The sequence below is a fragment of the Pararge aegeria genome, chromosome 25 (genome assembly GCF_905163445.1).
Source record: "Pararge aegeria chromosome 25, ilParAegt1.1, whole genome shotgun sequence".
Lineage (NCBI taxonomy): Eukaryota > Metazoa > Arthropoda > Insecta > Lepidoptera > Nymphalidae > Pararge > Pararge aegeria.
In genome coordinates this window covers 6,511,773-6,533,950 of record NC_053204.1, presented here as the reverse complement: position 1 = coordinate 6,533,950, position 22,178 = coordinate 6,511,773, and the positions used below count along the sequence as shown (strand labels likewise).

Below are 22,178 nucleotides of genomic sequence, written 5' to 3'. Positions count from 1 at the left end.
ACTATAATCTGATTAGTCTTATTAATATTGTATTGTTAGGAGCAGGATTCCTTCCACATAATTGAGAGAGTTTACACCACTATGCTATTTTAATATAAGTTGATGGGCTTATGCTACGAACTCTGATAGGTTACTATTCATTATTACTAGGTTATTTACAGGTATTAGTGTTAACGGTGCCGACAGCTTTTTCAGGAACGAAGCAAGGCCAAATTTGTTTGTTTAAAGCCAATCAATCAGGCACTGACTTTAGTCAACTTTATTTAACTAGTGCTATTGAATAACTATTGGTGTAGCATCTAGGCCCCACTCCGCTCAAGTTTAAAACATTTTTTCGTTCCTCAGACTTTTAAATTCCCACTCCTGGACACAGGTTTCTTTTATCCTAGGAGAGAGAGTTTTAGAATACAGATCCACCACTCCGCTTCAATTGGGTTTGAGGCATGGGGGTTAACACCGTGGGAATTCTTTAACAGGACAGTCCAGTGATCAAGAATTTTTGGCTTAAGCGGGATTGAGCCCCAAACCTCGTGATCCTTAGTTAAATATGCTAATCACTAGCTCTATTCCTCTCGTCGTCATCATCATATCAAAACATTACCGGCCAGTGATGTGTGATGTCTTATAAGAAGGCCCATGACGCTGGCCAAGTACAGATCTTACTTAACACGCCCCTAAGAACATTATGGAAAACTCTCAAACGTGTAGGTTTTCTAATGATGTTTTCCTTCAACATTGAAGCAAGTGAAAATTCATTGCTTAAACGCTCATAACTCCGAAATTTAGTAGTGTGTACTCGGACGGTATGAAAGAAGAAGGTGCTGTTCCGAAAAGTTACCACATCTATTCAATACAAAATACAAAAACAGTACTTAATAATCTACTTTAAGTAGGAATAAGGATACTTGAGCTTCTAACAGGGCAGAAATATCACTGGTCTATGTATTACGTGCACGTATAATATGCGTTTATTAAGCTATAATAAAATATCTACGCAATCATATCAGCTATGAGGAGATTCGTTGAAGAACCATTCGTTGAGTTACCGACATAGCTCAGAGAGCGAAGCTGAAGTGGGCGGGCACATAGCTCGCAACATGGAATGAGGTTGTTTTATGTTAGAATTCCAACCCCGCACCAGTAATTCAGCGTTGGTAGGCTCCGATTCGATGGAAAGACAACATCAAGCATCGCATGATTTCCCTGAAAACAAGCGTAACAAGACCGGACATGAATTTGGAAATCGATGCTTCTTCTTCTTCTTCGTCTTCTTTCCCTGAGCTTGTCTCCGTACTTGGTCGGCCGGAACCTTCCGTTATACGTAGTGCCACTGGACGGCTCCCTGCTGGGTCACTCCAGTCAGCCAAGCTCACTCCAGAAGCTTAACCGGCTTCCCAGGTCGCCAAGTGCTTCAGGGAGTGATGCTGGGGAGCCAAGGTATGCTGCACATTGCTCTGCTACTCCTTTACGTCGGAGCAATATGTGTGTCGGTGTTTCATCTGCCTCCATGCATGCTCTGCACAGAGGACTGTCGGTTATACCTAAAATGAAAAGGTGTTTGTTTAGTTGGCAATGCCCTGTTATCATGCTTACTACCGTCCTTAGTTTGTTCCGACTTAGTTTTAGTAGTTAGATTGTCAGTTGTGTGTTAAGGTTTTAAAAGGCCTTATTTGTATGTTTACACTCACTTTCGTTAATCCATAGCTCTTTTAGGCTTGTTTCCGCACACAAAACTTATTGTGTTTTGTACGTGAAAAACTGTTTTTAAAAATGTCACTCCAGATATCTAAGCTCTCGCCAGACTCCTAGCACCGCTCAAAAAGCTGAGTGTCTCGAATAGTGATGTTGGAAAACGCAAGTAGTTTTTGCATTTTTCTGACACGCCTATGCATTCCAGCTTCCAGCATGTCGGTGTTTCGTCCATTTCGATTCTTCCCCTGCACTTAAAACAAAGAGTGGTTTCTTGAGTGTGCCCTACTATTAGTTTCACAACCAACCTGAGTTTACTAGTTAGGTATGAATGAAAGAAAAAACATTTCTAAATGCCCCTACGCAGAGGCGTGCATTTCATACATGCGCAAAAGCATTAACAACCCCAAATTCTTCATACAAGTCGAAAAGAAGGAGGATTTTTCTATTTAACGCTATTTGCCTGCTTATACTTACCCTGGACAAAAACGCTGTGCACACTGTCCCTACGTTATTAAAGTTGTATGTAGGTATTCCAAATTTTATCCCAATGCGTCAATACTCATAGTTTGTCGCGTCTTTTCCTTTTATATATACAGATCATCATCATCATACCAATCCATTACCGGTCCACTACAGGGCACGGGGCTCCTTCCAACATGAGAAGGTTCTAAGACCGTAGTCCACAACGCTTGCCCAGTGCGGATTGGTGGACTCAACACACCTTTGAGAACATTATGGAGAACTCTCAGGCATTCCAGTTTCACGATGTTTTCCTTCACCGTTGAAGCAAGTGATATTTAAATTGCTATATACAGATCACTAGGTAAAATATAAGAATCGATTGAGTGATTATAACAAAGACGGGGGATGTGGAATAAACCTGAGTCCTTGCAAAGGGAACCTGGGAGTAATTAGGTTAGAAGTAATGAACTGGGGTTGTTTATTTTTATCCCCACACGTGTAAAGGTCTGCGCTATTCTTGCAATAATTGATATCGACCCAGTAAGCGCGACCTTAGTTTTTTTTTCATTCCATTAGTGTTCCACTGCTCGGCATAGGACTCTAATAGGAAAAAGGGAATTAAAGATTGAATTAAACAATGATAATTAATAATAATGACGGCCGATTGGCGCAGTTTGCAGCGACCCTGCATTCTGAGCCCAAGGCCGTGGGTTCGATTCCCACAACTGGAAAATGTTTGTGTGATGAGCATGAATGTTTTTCAGTGTCTGGGTGTTTATATGTATATTCTAAGTATTTATGTATATTATTCATAAAAATATTCATCAGTCATCTTAGTACCCATAACACAAGCTACGCTTACTTTGGGGCTAGATGGCGATGTGTGTAATGAAAAAAAAAAAAAAAAATAATAATAATAATAAATGATAAATATACAACGACAATACACGCATCGCCATCTAGCCCCAAAGTAAGCGTAATTGTGTTATAGATATTAAGATGACAGATGAATTTTTTTATGAATAATACACATAAGTACTTTAAATATACAGATAAACACCCATACACTGAAAAACATTAATTTTCATAACACATCCATTTGGAATATCAAAGAAATTGATTATCTTTATAAAAATTTAAACAAAAGTCCAATGCGAAATTTGTTCCACCATTATTTTACCCTTATGGATCAGGTTTTTACTTAATAATGAATACATCCTAATCATTCAAACAGAATCGTTAAAATTGGTTCGGATTAGGTGAACTAAAGTGTAATACAAAAAAAAGCCGTCGAATTGAAAACTTTTATTTTTTTTTTAATCTATTGTTTCATTTAATTTTGTGATTGTCATATCTGTTAGGAAGCCTACTTAAAATAGTGAAACTAGTAGCTTCATCTAATTCACTGTTCTTGAGCCTTATAAATTGAATAAAACTTATTTTCTAGAATATTCGACTTAATGCTGAATATAGAAGGGATATATGCGTATTTCATATCATATTGCAAAGGACTGTTATATAAAAGAACTAAATTCAATTTCTATACTGAACCGTGCAAAGCATAGAGCCTTAAAGGCTTCTATTCAAAATCCGGATAAAGGAAAACGCTTTCATACAAAATAAGAAAGAGAAACACTTTATTTATGTGGCACATCACATTATAAAAGTAAACCATATTGGAAATAACATAATAGAAATTAAAAAAAATTACTAGAAATAAATATAGTTAACGATCAAAAAGGTGTCGATTCCGAGTATCCAAATATTGGTACCTTAAAGGTACCAAGCATATTAAGCGACTTACGAGAAACTAAGAATAAAGTCAAAAGTCAAAGTCAAAGTCAAAAATATCTTTATTCAAGTAGGGCCCACAGGTGGCACTTTTGATGCGTACATAAGAATTACACGGTATATAATATTTAACTATAGAATAAATAAGAAAAAACATACAATTTTTTTATTTCTATCATTTATTGATTCAACATATTCATACAGGGCATTTGTCTCCTCCGATACTGAGGAGTTAAGGCCGTAGTCCACCACGCTGGCCCAGTGCAGATTGTTGGACACCACACACCTTTGAGAACATTATGGATAACTTTCAGGCAAGCATGATTCCTCACGATGTTTTCCTTTACCGTTTAAAACAAGTGATATTTAAATTGCTTTTATTAAAACGCACAAAACCGAAAAGTCAGTTGTGCATGCCGGGGCTAGAACTCGTTCTCCGCGAAAAGAAAACCGAAGTCTTACCCACTAAGCTAAAACGATTAGGGCCATAATGCCATACCCTCTAAAAACCATCTTAGTCTGTGGAAGGTTGCCACCAAATAACCTGTTAAATCGATATTTAACATTTTAAAATATAAGTTTTCAACTGAGTCTATTTCAACTTACTTGGCAGATACAATAACATTGTGTATAATTGTATATAAATTGTTTTTGCGTTATTTGATGGCAACTTTCCACAGTGATTAGCTAAATTTGGTATCTACTGAGATACAGAATAGCCCTGCAGGTGAGACTGTCAAGGTAACTTGTAATGCAAAAAATAATAATTTAATGTTTTTTTTTTCTATTAAACAAAACAGATTATAGCCTTAACAAGCTATGAATACGTTATGCTACAATACCAGGGTGTCATAAAATGTTGAGTTTACAACGTACTATTGCAAAGTCAAAAAGGATTTAAAGTTTTCCTGTAGCGAGGCACTGTAAGCCTTGTAATATCAATCAGCTAACGCCCACTGCAGAGGAAAGTCTACACATTGCGGTATTTCGTAAATTTAGCTCACGCCTGCGGACTCACTCACGTAGAATGTAACATTTTACATTGTAAAATAGACCTTATGTTTATTTGTTTAAAGAATCTTGCTATACCTATAGTTTTATCTTCATTGTTTGCTTGTAGCTTTGCTATTAAGCGCTATGCAAAACGCCTTTTGTACGTGAAAAATTGCGGCTTGGGAATCTTTTTATTTAGTCTCTTAGTGTCCCATTGATTCTTCTGTCATCGGAGAGGGAATTTTAGAGCGTAGACCTTCCACCCTTTAATAATGCTCGATTTATTCAGCTTAAGAAAGATTGTCTTTTCTAAGGTTCCGAATATTTGTAGTATTCTCGAAAATTAATTACTCTTTCAATCGATTTGCAAAACGGATTCCAATACCCACCGGTTTATGTGTTTTTTTATTGGGCAGGTAATGTTTTGAATAGGGCCTCATGAAAGTCAGTTAAAAAGTTTCTTAATATATATTAACAAATAAATATACTACGCATACACACATCGCCATCTAGCCCCAAAGTTAGCTAGCTTGTGTTATAGGTACTAAGATGACTGATAAATATTTTAATGAATAATATACATAGACGGACACTGAAAAAACATTCATGCTCATCACACAAACATTCTCTGGTTGTGTGAATCGAACCCACGGCCTTGGGCTCAGAAAGCAGGGTCGCTGCAAATTGCGCTAATCGGCCGTCGAAATGTTTCTTTTGATTTAATATTTTTTACAGGGTGATTCCTTATGAAATATACTTATGCATCTATCAACGTATTTCGTAATTCGGTTACACGTTGTATAATTGAGGCGAAGCTTCTCTCAAAACTTCGATGTTTAGTTAATGCAGAGCGAGTTAAGTTACGTGGTAGCGAACAGTGACTGAACAATTTTCCGACCCGTTTAGTTTCTATCAAAGTTACAGGAACAAAACTTTAACATTTAACTAGTATGTTGGTTTCAGGTAAGCGAGTTTGAATGAGATTTTTATTTTTTAAGTGAATTTAATATTAGTTTCGATTTTGTTACAAAACTATCTACAGATAGTATTTTAGATAGGAGAGTGTATTGGTATTTAGTCACAATTTGTCGACCTCCCTGGGGCAGTCTGGACAAATCTTAAGTGCAAAAGGTGCCAGGTTCAATGCCAAGCTGGAAAAATTTGGAGAATTTTTTTTATAAAAGAAATTAAATGAAATATTATAAATACGAAAGTGCTTTTGGTGCTATATTCTTTTTAAACGCAGCAACCCGCCAACATATTGAACTGACTCATGATGAAAAGCGGCTGTCGGTTACTTCAAAGACTGTACACCCGCAGTGTAAATTGGTGCAATGTGTTTCGATGGATTCAGATGACCCGTAATTAGGGCCTTACAAATAAACAACAACTCTGTCAGACTTCAGCTGAAAGCACCTTTCAAATGTCAGAGCGCGAAAAAGAATTCCGACGTTGTGTCACATTTTAATATTTTAAATTTGATTGCTTATTAATACCAGGTTTTTACTAACACATGATGTAAACAGGTATGGCGCCTAGTGACAGATTTGAATGAGCTGCATAACGCTTTTTCCTTACGTGACGATTTGTACCAAACTCCTATAGCAAAATCTTAAGCTTCTTTTCGTCCAAAATCCCTCAGCTCCCGGAGAACAAAGTCTGTGTTACAAGCACAGAGTTGTGGACTTTGCATCTGGAGCGTGATCGCTTACCTACATATAAGTCAAATATCTTTATTATTTGCATTGAAGAACTTCATAGATTTTATTCATCATCATACCAACCCATTACCGGCCCACTACGGGGCACGGGTCTCCTCCCACATTGAGAAGGGGTTAAGTCCGTAGTCCACCACGCTTGCCCAATGCGGATTGGTGGAATCCACACACCTTTGAGATCGAGAACTCTCAGGCATGCAGGTTCATTATTAAGAACTCTCAGCCATGCAGGTTTCCTCACGATATTTTCCTTCACCGAAGCAAGTGATGTTTTAATTACTTAAAACGCACAGATCTTAGAAAAGTTAGAGCTGCGTGCTAGGATTCGAACTCGCGCCCCCGAATGTGAAGTCGAAGTCCTACCAACTAGGCTATCACCGCTTCACCACTTTTATTAGATTCTATGAATAGATAAAATTCCATTTAGCATCACTCAGGATTTTAAAGAAGCCTTATAGCTGAGCACGTTCAAAATCGTTATCGATAAGTATCAACACACTTTTGGTAGGCGTGACAGTGCAAGTCTATTTCCGCCCCAGTTCTGAGACGAAACGTCCCAAGTGTATTGTATTCATCGTACAGAAAATGACAATTGTGCTATGTCACTGTCATCGAGCCCAAGGGATTTGTGACGCGTCGACATTCATATTTGTGTAAACATGATAGAATTTTCGAAAAATTGGAAACCGACTTTGTCTTAAACTAGTTCTTGGCAGAGCTTTTTGAGCTTATCCGGAGGAGTACTGCCACCTCGCTTTTTTCTGCCGCCAATCATCATTACTAAGTTTGATTATTTTTATACATTTCAATTTATTGATAAAGTAATGAATTATTTATATAATATACTGGCTGTTGCCCGCGAAAGTATTCAGTATCGCTAAGCTTTAAATGAGTATAGTAGTATATATATAAAACATGTGACTGTAAATTAATTATAGACAAATAATTTGCAATAAAATAAAATTGCGACTATAATTAAAGATCTATGCCTATCTCTTAAGTTGGACCAGACTGCTCACGGTGAGCCAATTTAATTTTAAATCGGTTAAGTAGTTTAGGAGTCCATCGCGGACAAACATCGTGACAGGAGATTTATATATATTAAGATTTAGTATATTTGACTTCCAATCAAAAAGTTTAATAAAATTTAATATAAATAATTTTTTCATTATTATATCTTTCTCCTACAACAACGTAGAGTCTGGACGGCGTGGTTGCTAGTGTGATTACTGACAGACGATATTATTATAGGGAGGAATAATGGTGGACAGCTCCAACCAAAAAAAAAAATTTTCTTCTTTTCTTAGGAGAATGGCAGTACGCTGATTGTTGTCTATAAAGAGAAATTAAAATACAATTAAAAATAAATTTTGTTAACTTGGAGTAAATTTATTTTGTTTTAAAAACCAATGTACTGAACCAAATTTGATTAAATTCCAACGAGAAGTTCCAGTTTGAAAAAATATGCTTTCATATGAGTAACGACTTTTCGGTTTCGGATTCTGGCCGCAGTTCCCCGTGGAAACAAAAGGTTATGGAAATGCTGCGAGTATGTCTGCAGTCGATTGGGCCATAGTTGGGAATATTACATAATGTTTGTCCGTGTAACAATTTTTCTATCATAAAAAATTTAAAAAAAAAAATTTAAAATATTTATTTCGTTTCGAACAGAAAAATGCATTGAAATTGTGGTCATCCTAGTAAGTTACTAGTATTACTACTAGCACTTGTGGCAGGCGGCCCCGCTCTTCCATAACATAATAAACAAATTGAAATAAATAAGTAGATCAAAGTTACATAAATCAAAATTAAGTATAATTTAAAGTTATAAAGGTTAACTAAAGATAATTACAACATGTGTGTCTACTTGAGGTGCGTTTGTGTGTGTGTGTGTGTGTGTGTGTGTGTGTGTGTGTGTGTGTGTGTGCCGGGTGCGTGTGTTTGTGTGCGTGTGTGTGTAAGTGAGTGTATGTGTAAACGAATGGATGTATAAGTGTGTTATAAACGTGTGCGTGTGTGTGTCTTTTCGTGACAATGTCAATCAAATCCTCCGTTTCATAATAGTTCAATTTATGCAACCACTCTGTAATCACTTTTTTATGAAGTGCGAATGGATAAATATTTAACTTACTGTTAATTATGTTGTAGAGATAAGTCGATTTTTTGGTAAATTGTTGGGAAGCAAATTTAGTCCTTCTTGGAATTGAATGTAAAACCATAATTTCTTCTCCTCGTTTTAAGTTTGCCAGTATTGTAAGGTAAATTTTTATGTACTCTTAGTCATGATGAAAGTAAGTATTATTTTCTAACCGTTAGTAACTCACAATGGTTATATAGGTCTACAGTTGAAAATCTGTATGGTTTGAAAAACATAATTTTCAGTAAAGACCTTTGACCTCTTTCCACTTCTAGAAACTTTGTTTTTGAAGCAGCACCCCATGTTGAAATGCAATATGCCAAAATGGATTGACCCAATGTTACGTAAATCTGAGTCAATAATTTTTTTTGTTGTTACGTGTCTCAGCGTTTTAAAAATCCAGACAAGCTTCCTTATTCTTCCATTCACAAATTCGACATAAGGGTGCCATGAGAGTCGCCAATCTAACATTACACCTAGATATTTGTTTGTTGTTACTTTGTTAAGTACAGGACAATTACAGTTACCAGAATTTAGATTACTACATTCATGAATTTTAACAAGGAAATTATTGTGAGTTTGTGTTTTTGAATTGATTGTAAAGCATATATAGTTTGATTTTTCAGTATTTAGCGTTAAAAGATAAGACTTTAGCCAAAGAGAGATTTTTGATAGGTCTGATTCAGCCATCAATTTAACAGAGTCCCATGATGTGCTTGAAAAAACTAAAGCAGTGTCATCGGCATACGGGAACCACCACCGTCAAGTTTTAAATTACATAAATCATTAATGTATATTGGACATAATCTCAAAGGCATACCATTGTCGATTGGCGACCTCATTGGTGCAGTGTTAAGCGTTGTATGTTCATATAACTGGAACGTCTCAGGTTCGAACCCTGGTGGGGACAATCGGGAAAATTACAATTTCAGAATTTTCTTCGGTCTTATTGGGTGGTTTTAGCCGTGGCTTGTTGGTCTCCTTACAGACAAAGCCGGGCCGCCAAGCTGTATCGACCCTCTTATCACTATCGGGTAACTCTAGTTGGTTTACTGCGATACCCCTAACAAGTTAGCCCGCTATCATCTTAAACTGTATTACCACTTAGTGAGATGGCAGTCACGGGTCAATTTGTCGTGAATAAAAAGTAAACGACATAGTTACAACGTTGGTGAACCGACGCTATCAACTTATTTGCTCTGTTACAACTAGGCCACACCGTATACACCCTGGTTAAGGTGGTTAAAACAGAATAAGGTCAGGCCGGGCTTAATTGCATTGCCTCCCCATGCTTCATTAAGGCCTGTCTGTCAAACATTAGGGATGTCTCGTTTATGGTTACGTGTATCGCCCGAGCATTAATATTTATAGTTTCCATGCCCAACTTCGGTTACTTCGACGGTTTATACAGTCCGTGAACTCGTCCGCGAAACTGTTGATCTTTACAGGATAAAGAGTATCTAGTTTACATGCATGTTAACATGAAGAAATATGAACGTACTTCGTTCCTACCAATACTGAGCTATATCAATTATTGGAACGTCAACAAAAGGTTTTTTTTTTACATTTGTCGTTACTGGAAGTGGTGAAGCCCGACTTCGACTACACTTTCGGGCACAGCAAGCTCCTCTACCTTTTCAAAGTTATGTGCGTTTTAAGCGATTAAAATATCACTCGCTCTAACGGAGAAGGAAAACATCGTGAGGAAACCTGAATGCCTGAGAGTTCTCCATACTGTTCTAAAAGGTGTGTCGAGTCCACCAATCCGCACTAGACCAGCGTGTTTGGCTACGGCCTTAACCCCTCCTGTTAAGGCCGTAGCCAAACATGCTGGTTCTCCACGCATTGTAGGAGAACCGTGCCCTGTAGTGGGCCGGTAATGGGTTGATATGATGATGATGACGTCAGCCTACCCTCATTCTAAATGATAATGTGTAACAAGTAATGATTTTAAAAACCATAATAAGCGGACGAAGAATGCAGGCAACGGACTAGTAGGTTATAAACAAACAAACAGACGTCTTTATAACATTTGTATGGATTACTAGCATACCCAGCCCGCTTCGCCCGGCTAGATTTTGCTTTATTTTATTCAAACAATAAACTTACATGATAAAATTTTTAATTTAAGTCTCATAATATTTTAAATCATTTATTTCTCTCCGTATTCATTCTCTTCTATTCTCTTCTCGAGCGGGGGAAGATAATTATCTACACCCATGTACACCCAACAATAGAATATCATCATAGTAAATAAAAGCTGTATTTGACAGTTTGACAGTTCAAAAATAGGAGTGCTCCGATCGTCACCAAACTTTACAGGATTACTTGCCAGGTCAATCCGGAGATTCCCTGAAAGTTTCATTGAAATCGGTCCAGCAGTTTCGGAGCCTATACGGAACATACCCACACACTTTCTCTTTTATATATATAGATTATGGACGATAGTGATTTCAAACCCATTTCAACGCTGTTTCTCAGAAAATAATACCGAATGGACGAGTACCTAGATAATTCGAAATTCTGGCTGTGAAGAGAAGCTTTTATTACGACCATTATATTTAATATCTGAGGAGATCTGTTCTGAACATTGCTCACGACGCTCCTGGGAACAAAGCGGAGGTGTTTGTTAGATAAATTCTTACAACAATATTGTTAAAGCGATCGAGAAAACAAATAAAGTTTTTGTTCGGATGTCTGCGAATTTTCTCACCGCATCGATAAGTGTTTCGAATTACTGATAAGATACATGAGAAAAACTACATTTCAATTCGTTTTATTTTTTTATATAACAACACGTGGTGTGTGGAAACCATGGGGTACAGGTTTAATATAATAATAATAATAATCTTTATTTCGGACATTTGTCCATATCGTGTTAGTAAAACAATGAAGTTAAACCTATGTTAGTAATTAACAACTAAAAATCAACCTTATTCTATACACAAAATTCCTTATAGTCTAACTTATAACACCCCTATAGCGCGTGTGCATACCATCCCAGCTTCCCCAGAGAGAGCTGTCCAGCCTGAATGCCAGTGTACTGAGGAGGGTGTTGGTGCTGCTCACAAGCCTGCTCATCATTGACGCAGCACGCTTGCGGGTGATAGAATAAATTTTATTGCTTTAACTGTGTACATATTTTTGTTATTAGTGGGAATAGTTCAAACAGTTTGCCACTTTCTGACGTGCATTTTTCTTACATATTTAGAGTTTACTAGCGTACCCAGCCCGCTTCGCCGGGCTAGATTTTGCTTTATTTTATTTAAACAATAAACTTACATCATTAAATTTCTAATTTAAGTCTCCGAATATATTAAATCATTTATTTCTTTCCGTATTCATTCTCTTCTATTCTCTTCTCGAGCGGATGAAGATCATTATCTACAATTCTACACCCATGTACACCCAACAATAGAATATTATCATAGTAAATAAAAGCTGTATTTGACAGTTTGACAGTTCAAAAATAGGAGTGCTCCGATCGTCACCACTCGCCAGGTCAATCCGGAGATTCCCTGAAAGTTTCATTGAAATCGGTCCACCCGTTTCGGAGCCTATACGGGACATACCCACACACTTTCTCTTTTATAAATATAGATGGAAGATAGATTTTACAAATTACTATTTTATCTTAACACTGAAAATTTTAAACTTTAGACACTAACTAAGAACTGTCACAAAAATATTCGTTAATATTATAATACGCCTTACTTATTAACCAAATTCTTAACCTATTTTTAGAAATCAAATATTTTTAAAGTCAAAGTCAAATATTTCTTTATTCAAATAGGCACATAGATGGCACTTTTGATGTGTACATTACATGTAAAATATGACATAGAAGTGAGTTGATGGTGATAACTAGATTGGTCAACTTAAAACTAAAGCTACGAGGGTTCCAAACGCGCCCTGGTACCATAACTTGAGTACAGATATTGCCGTATAGAAACCGACTAGGGATATTATAAATAATAATAAAATATTTTGTCTGGGAAATTTAAACACCAACGTCACAATCAGGGTATAAAAAAAAATTAAAACTACTTAAATTCAGAAAACAATTATAACTACAAACTAAGAACAAAACAATTATAACAATAAACTAAGAACAAACAATTATAACCACAAAGGCTATCGTACCATGGAACAATCTGCCTGCTGTTATCCGCCAAATTATATTCTCTTCCCATATTTAAGAGTCGTCTGAAAGGCTACTTACTATCTGCCTTGAATGATGTTATTTGAACTCGGCTGTATGTTTATTTTTTTATTTATATACATAATTTTTTTTATTTATATATAAAAATTCTTCCCTGATATTTCATACGTCCTTTACTCCTTTTTGGATAGTGCATTAGAGTTTTACTGAATCGTTACTTATCAGATGAGATTTCAGTCAAGGGCTAAACAGCGAAGGGAAAAATTATTACGTCTGTATCCAGAAATCGGAGAAGGGAATGAAAATTATTCATTAACAAATCCAGAGCAATTCGCGACATAATACATCTGCTGACAGTAAGATTAATGCCTTAGTCTCGGGACACACATCAGCGTGTACACTAATTACTGGCCCAATTTATCACTTATGTAACGTGGTAATTAATGATACTCAAGGCACCTGTCGAATAGGCGTAATGGAGATATTTCTATTGTACACAAAACTGTAAACTGTAATTTTTTGTATATTTTTTACGGTTAGCTGCACAGCCTGTTATAGGAATATTGGCTTTTATTATTGAGATTTTTCTTTTTTTTATTAAGACACTTAAGTTTAATTTTAGCAAACCTAATATGTAAGTTTAATTATGTAAGTTTTCATGTTAGAATATTATGTATATTTCCTTGTGAAAACAAAAAAATTCTTAAACCAAAAATTAATCAAAATTACAAACTAGCTAGAGTTATGATGATGTTCAGTAATTACGATACCTTTCATATTCGTACTAAACCTTTAGCTACTTTAAATACTTCTCTTTTATAATAAGCATAAAATCCTATTTACAGTGTGTAAATAAAGTTATCACAATATGATAAGTATCCCAAGTGACTTTTGCAATCAACACAATTTTTAGTTTGGTAGTTTAATTAAAACATTCCCAAATTCATCCCGAAATCATTAGTAAGTTTTTCAAGGGGTATGGGTATGTACAGTTGCGCTGAGTTTTAATGACAGGGCCCAATTTGTGAGGTGTCTGCGCTGGACGTCTGGATTTGGAGGCTAGCGGGATCCGAAGCACGGTGCACCGCTGGCCGACCGCAGTTAGTAGGGGGCCCAATTAGGTTCGCCACCTATGAAAGGCTGCCCCGCCAACTTGCGAAAAATCCTGGGATGGCCTCCATCGTGCCGGTTGGCGACCGGAGAGAGGATCCGATGGCAATTCCCAGGGGGGTTCGGGCGTCCCCGCAGTCTCCAGTCGAGCCTTCCTACTGTACGGTCACTTCGTAAATCGTGGAGTCAATGAACTTAGCGCCTCGTACAGCTGTCATTCCCCTTCCTATTCATCCTTGCATACAATGGAACCGAAAAAAAAGAAGAGTAAGTTTTCACAGCGGTTGCACCTCCTCTCGTTAAAAGTGCACCTCTCCAATATCAGAGGACTGCACTCTAATCTCTTTGCAGCACTAATGTTCGAGTACCTCAGCGAGACGGCTGATACCGTCCAGTGTCGATATCCGACTGCTAAACTGGTATTCTTGGGGGACTTTAATGCTCACCACAAGGATTGGTTGTTCCCATACCAAAATACCGACCACGCCGGGAGAGAGACGCTGAAATTTGCCCTGGCGTTTGACCTCTCTCAGCTAGTCCACGAAGCAACTCGGATACCTGACGTTGACGGTCATTCTCCTAACTGTCTTGACCTTCTGTTGACCACCGACCCAGACCGGTTTTCAGTATCAGTTACGGCCCCTTTGGGTACTTCTGATCACTGTGTAGTTAAGTCGGTATTGAATTATCATACTCTGGACTCTGGTTCCTCCGGAACCAGGCGGGTGTGGCGATAAAAGTCAGCAGACTGGGATGAAATGCGATACTTTTTTGCATGTTATCCCTGGCGACAAACTTGCTTCTCTTCTGATGATCCGTCGAACTGCGAGAAAGCCATATCGGAAGTGATACGTCAAGCAATGGAGTTTTTTATACCTTACGCTGACGTATCGCTAGATAGCAAGATTCCACGCTGGTACAATGCAGAATGCGCCCAAGCTGAAGCTCGTAAGAACATGGCTTTTGCTGCATGGGCTGACGCGCGTGCCCAAAAAGCTCCGGACATCAGTACGAAAAAGCTAGCCTTTAATTATGCCGCCAAGTCCTACAAGAAGGTTCTTAGGAAGGCTCGTTTCAACCGCACTAATCGAATTGGGGCCAAATTAGCATCATATCCGCGTGGAAGTAAAGCCTTTTGGTCTCTTTCGAAGTCGGTGGAAACGAACTTCTGCCGTCCTTCGCTGCCACCTCTGCTAAAACCGGATGGGGCGCTGGCTTTTACTGCAACAGAAAAAGCTAACATCTTAGCGACTCTGTTTGCTGAAAATTCACGTCTCGATTCTGGAAGCGCCTCTCCACCTACCCTTTCACCCTGCGACTCCGTCATGGCAGAGATAAAGATTCGCCAAGGTGAGGTTTTAAAAGTGCTGCGCAATCTAGACGTGAATAAGGCCAGCGGCCCAGACGGGATACCAGCAATAGTGCTCAGAACCTGTGCTGCCGAGCTGTCTCCAGTACTAACACGTTTGTTTCGCCTCTCGTTCAAAAATGCCCGAATCCCGAAAGCTTGGAAGGTTGCCAACGTACAACCGGTACCTAAGAAGGGTAGTCGTGCAGACCCGGCCAACTACAGGCCTATTGCAATCACCTCCGTACTTTGCAAAAGTATGGAGCGTGTATTGAACCACCGGCTCCTGGCATACCTCGAGAAAAATGACCTTCTGTCGGATCAACAGTACGGCTTTCATCGTAATAGATCGACGGGGGATCTTTTAGTGTATGCCACTCACATCTGTGGCGAGGCCATTGACAAACATGGTGAAGCGCTAGCCGTTTCCCTTGACGTGTCAAAGGCTTTTGACCGGGTCTGGCATGAAGGCCTTTTAAATAGGTTACCTAGCTACGGGATACCCACTAGTCTCATCAACTGGATATCTGATTTCCTGAGTGGACGATCTTTTCGAGTTGTCTTAGATGGCTCCTCGTCAGATAAAATGGCAATCAATGCCGGTGTCCCTCAGGGGTCTGTTCTCTCCGCTACACTTTTTCTGCTTCACATTAATGATCTGTTGAAACCCGGTATCTTTGGGTACGCAGATGATAGCACTGTAACGGAGAGATATATGCCCGGTCCCCGTGCTAGTGGTGCTGAAATTTTAGGACACAGAGAGGCTTTGGTGGAACGCATTAATCTGACCTTAAATGAGGTGTCTGATTGGGGAGACGCCAATTTGGTCAAATTTAATGCTACCAAAACGCAAGCGTGTTTATTTACTACCAAACGGAGTCCATTTCCCCTGACTCCGACTTTCCGAGGTATATCTTTGCCTATTACCGACAGTTTAGAGCTTCTAGGTGTCAATATTTCATCCAACCTCAACTTTGGACAATACATCGAATCCAGGGCAAAAACAGTTGGCAAGAAACTTGGCATCCTCAATAAGGTCAAGCGGTACTTCACGCCTGAACAGCTTCTTACCTTGTACCAAGGTCAAGTTCGATCGTGCATGGAGTACTGTTCCCATTTATGGGATGGCTCTGCCAAGTATCAGCTTGATGCCCTGGATTCGGTTGATCGCCGTGCTAGAAGGCTCATCGGTGACCTAGCCAATAAAAAACTTAAGAGTTTGGAACATCGTCGCAAGGTTGCCTGCCTTTCGGTATTCTATAGGATATATTTCGGAGAGTGTGCTCAAGAACTATTTGATCTAGTTCCCCCCTCGCCTTTTTACCATCGAACCGCGAGGCACCGGAAGAATCTGCATCCCTACGTGGTCGATATACCGCGGACGCGTACGAAGCGCTTCGCATCTTCGTTTCTAATTCGCACCGCTAGGATCTGGAATGCTCTTCCAGCTTCCATTTTCCCCAGTTCTTACAACATTAGTACCTTCAAATCAAGAGTGAATAGGCATCTTCTAGGCAAGCGCGCTCCACCTTAGGCTGCATCATCGCTTACCATCAGGTGTGATTGCAGTCAAGCGCTCGTCTATAAATATAAAAAAAAAAAAAAAAAAAAAAGTAGCGAACGTAAACAATTGCTACTGAATTATGAAGTGCCGCGAAGCTCTGCCACAAAAATTTCTACAATTACTAAGTGTATGGAACTGCAATGTAGTATTTTAGGTCGCGTTTTTTTTTGCTAGGTTCCAAAGTCGGATCGAAGTAAGTATATACAATATTGGCACGAAATATTAAAAAAGAGCCATTAATATATCAAATTATGACGAAAATTACGTTCCAGAAATTTCCAACGGAATTCGTTACGATGAAGCCGTTGTCAAGCTGCCAAACTCAGTAACGCGCGAGTCATTCAAAGCCTTAACAACGTTTTCAGCCTGCATTCATTTTTAACTGACTTCAAAATTTAAGAGTCTCCCCGGCTTTCAATATTGTGTTCATTATTCTATTAGCATTTGGTACACATATTGATGGAGATGTGGGAAAAAAAATTAATTGGCCCTTTTTTGGTGGCGGCCATCTTGATTTTGAAATTTGTTATAATTCATAGTATTTTTCTTATCAAGCTTTTTCATTTTATACCCATAATGACCTGTAAACAATAAGTAAACTGCCATTTTTTTGCGGCGGCCATCTTGGACCGATTTTCATCAAACATAGCTAAGCATACTCATCCTACGCTTTTAAGCCACAGACATACACACACACACATACAATCTAAAATTTTGTAAATAAACTATTTTGAATTTAAGAATAGTGGAAAAAGTCGGAAATGCGGTCGTTTCAAATAATTATCTGACACGGAAAAGATTGTAAATGAGTGCGTCAGTAATCCTGAACATATTTATGTTTTCTGTGCCACGTCAAAAACATTAAGGGTATTATTTTCATCACGTATGGCAATAACGAACTTCCGCATCCACGTAAGCCGCATCACGGCGTACTCTTTAATGGGATTAGACACGACGTTTCATACACGATGTACAATAATCACCTCTAATTCCCTAAATCGGCTCAGTAAATTTCGACTAGCATGCTCAAATACGGCAAGCTTCAGCAAGCTAATGTCAACATTACGACTTTGAAGTTAGAGTTCTAGTTTCAATGGGCTACGGCGGTTATTTAATTAGGTGTTAGCTCGACTAATACCAATTTGTTTATGCACTTACGGATAGGTTTCGATACGGTTGTAGAGGTCATGTTTAACGAGCAAGTTTCATAATCGGAAAACGATTAAACATTCGAAAAACTCCAAATTTGTGCCCTGTTACTAGTCGCCGCGTTGAGATCTGTCACAAAAGGTTCTACTACTACTGAACGAGGACCGTAAACAAAAAAAATCTATATCGGTCAAGCCAATTCACGCGGACGGCAATTGATATTTTATTTTATACATATGTATATACTTTTAAACAAGACAAATATCACAATATGATAAGTATCCCACGTGACCTAGTAGCCCTTGAGTTTAAAATTTTAGACAGACTCTGGATTCTAGATTAAATTTAATTATTTTAACATTCTAACTGTTTTAACAATTTCAAATTACCTAAAATACCTTTTCCACGGTTATCATAATCTTGAATCATTATTTTATTGAAAAAATATAGTCACCTAAGGCTTTGTGGATTATAGTAAAGCTTTAGATTGTGTTAGGCGAAACTGTTTACAGAAGATCCTATCAAAACAGAACGTGCCTCGACGTCTTATTACTCTGTTTTAATTAAAAATGCAAACGGTTCGCAAAGTGTAAATAGTACACTGTCTACTTGGGAATTAACCAAGGACGACATTTAGCACCCATTCTTTTTAATATCTATATTGAACACGTAATTAAAGCTACGGATGCAAATACGTGTAGGTGGTGTTTTAAAAATAAAATTGTAGCTCCGTCGTCCCACCCACACTTCTGTTGCGTAGGCGTGATCGTGAGTTGTAGTCTATAATAATTATTCTCGTTATAGAGTTGTTTAATCTGTAATAATGATTTTTATTTTTCAAACGTTCCACTAACAGTGATTTAGCAATCACAATTTATACTTTTTAGTACGAAAAGGGACAAAACTTGATGATAAAAAGTAAATTCAAATAGAAAACATATGTTAATGTTGGCTAAGGCCATTGCGGATTTGTGGACGACATACGCCTTTGAGAACATGATGGAGAACTCTCAGGCATACGTGTCCTCACGATGTTTATTTACACCGTTTAAGCAAGTGATATTTTAATTGCTTTAAACGCGCATAACTCGGAAAAATAGAGTTGTGTGGAATTCAAACTCGGCCCCCCAAAAGTGAAGCCGAAGTCCTAAACACAAGGCTATCTCCGATACTAGTATATACTGTAAAAATATAGGTTAAAATTTCCGACACGTAAAAGTTAACAAAAAAGAACAAGCGGTAAGTAAACTATAATATTATAGCCTTGTAAATTGGATTATCCGGGTAAGCTTCACGCATTCTGATTATCCCAACCGTGCGTAGCGTTCCTAATGAAGAACAATTGAGTAAGGCAACTCGTAAAGGCTTATATGTTCAATTGAGATGGTGGAACGAATGTACGTATTAGTTGTGTTGTGTAGTATCATCGTCAATAGCTTACAGCAGTCCTCCTCTGGACCTCACCCAACGAGAGGGCTTGCCATAATCACCATGCTGGGCACGCGGGCAGTAAATCGTACTAATAGGCATAAATTTTACTAGCTCAGAAGACGCTGCTGCCCGTACTACGACGGCCGACTAACACAGTGGGCAGCAACACTTTTTTCTGAGTCCAAGAGCTTGACTTGATTCCCGACAATGTTTGTGCTATGAACATGCATGTTTTTCAGTGTTTGGGTGTTTATCTATATTATATAACTTATAAGTATTTATGTGGGTATATGTTGTGTGTATATATAATTTGGACTGTATTAATGTTTATGCATTGAAATTAAACTTATTGCTGGTTTACTAGGATTTATTTTGTTACAAAGTTTAGTAAATGCACTGAGACCGCCAATGCGTGAATGATGGCGTGGGCCACGTAAGTCGAGCTCACGGGTAGCCCTCCGCGGAGCCCGCGACCCGCGGTCCGGTTTCGATGCATACTAGTGGGCATATAAAAATGGTATGTTGGTTTGCAAAAAGTTTTGCACTGATCGAGCTGAAATCTTAGCATGATATATAACACGCATCAAGGATTGTTTTTATATATTTTTCTCAATCATTGAATCACAATGTCCCACAGCGAAGCGTATCTTTGTATTGAAGTCAGCCCGAAAATCGTACGATGATGTGCCATCTTCTTCAATTCTGAATAGATGTCCGGTCCACTCTTTTATATTGTTGAACCACTTCTTCCTCGGTCTCCCAGGTGCTCTTTTCCCGGTAAATCATATACGACGTCTGATTTTTGTTTTACAAACGTTGTGTCAAAGGCCCGAGCTAAAGAATTGTAGGCAAATTCGAGCTCGATTCAATGCAAATAAGAACCATTTTAAACCGATGTTCGAGTATTTCCATACTCGAAAACGACCCCTCGATTGCAAGCGAGCAAATACTGTACAGTTCAAATTTGTACCTAATAAATAACCAGAATGCCTACGGTTTACACGTGTAGACACACGTGTAAACCGTAGGCATTCTGGTTTCAAACGCAGAAAGCGATCAAGGAATGTGAGAATGCTCATCGCCTCCTGTCTGCAAATTCCTTTACTTCCACTCAGGATTAAATTCATTCACTGTTATGCACGGTTTGTATTTCATACATGCTTACCGTTCTATTTTTTAAAAACTTAAACACAAATTCCCATTGCTTAATTGCCTCGTACGACACCCACGGGAATTGGGATGGTGACAAATGTATAACATAGCGCAAAGGAATACAACTGAGATAGCTACCCTCTCCTGCGATCACCAATCCGTCAGCCCAGCATCGCAAACCCTCCCGTTTCGGAAAGGCTTTTGCGCCAAGAGTGGATTGTTATAGATTCTGATGTTGATGATGAAACACAAATGCAAGCAAGCGGGCGGTGATAGCTACTGTCAGGACTGCGGCATCCCTAACCGAGGGGCCGGGTTTGATCAACGCCTGGTGGACTACGGTATAATTTATATAATCATACGGTATTGTCAAAGCATATTTATAGCTAGTTACTTATTATAGATATATGTATGTAAATATGTGTATTTATCATCATCATCATCACATCAACCCATCACCGGCCCACTACAGAGCGGTGGCCCACACAGGGCCCAGTGCGGATTGGTGGAGTCCGCACATCATTGAGAACATTATGTAGAACCTCAGTCATGCAGGTTTTCTCATGATGTTTTCCGTCCCCGTTGAAGCGAGTGATATTTTAATTACTTCAAACGCACATAACGTAGAAAAGTTAGAGGTGCGTGCTGGGATTAAACTCGCCCCCCGAAAGTGAAGTCGAAGTCTTGCCCACTGGGCTATCACCACTTCACTTCTTATCCGTCCGTGTTTTGTTATAGGCCAATAGGCCTATAACAAAACACGGACCTCATTTTGGAATACTATCATCTTTTATCATTTTTTTACTATTATCTTTTATCAGAAGTGGGATAAATACGTCTACAAAATGCCACGTGGACGCAAACAAAGATCGCGGAAATCTTCTACGAGTTTCAGTTCGTCGAGTTCCAGCTCCAGTAGCAATGAAAGTGACCAGAGGCGACGCCGTAAAAAACAAGCGTTGTCGGGTAGAATCCCAAACTGTGGATTAACGTAGTTGAGTCAAACACTATAATCAGTGGCGTGCATAGAGGGTATGCAGATGTTATAAAATGATGAAAATCTCCAGTACGAGTTATAAAAAACTTAAAGATAGGCATCGTAAAAGTTATAAAACGCCTACCCTCAAGTATTTATAACTCGTATTAAAGATTTTCTTCATTTTATATCATCTGCGTACCCTACCCTCAATGCACGCCGCTGACTATAATGCTTACCCTGGTCGAACTATTTTATGAACGCCACTGCATTCATTGATACAAATGTTACTATAAATTAAGCTCATAGTACTATTTACTAGACGCAGAGACGCCATTGATTTTCCGAACGTGGATTTAGACGAACACGTCGGACGGAGGCTTTGTAGGCAACGAGCCAAATTTCCGCTATGTAAAGCCGTTCGAGTCGACGACAAGCGTTGTACAATTTGTCCATATTTTAAGCTTGTATTTAATTTTTGGCTGAAAATGCA

The 22,178-nt window shown here is 38.5% G+C and overlaps 1 protein-coding gene across 1 annotated transcript in view; it reads left to right on the top strand.

Annotated features, from left to right (window-relative positions):
• LOC120634951 (sperm surface protein Sp17) overlaps window positions 1-22,178 on the top strand; it is a 158,047-nt gene that overhangs the window by 458 nt on the left and 135,411 nt on the right. The gene's annotated exons all lie outside the window — the stretch shown is intronic.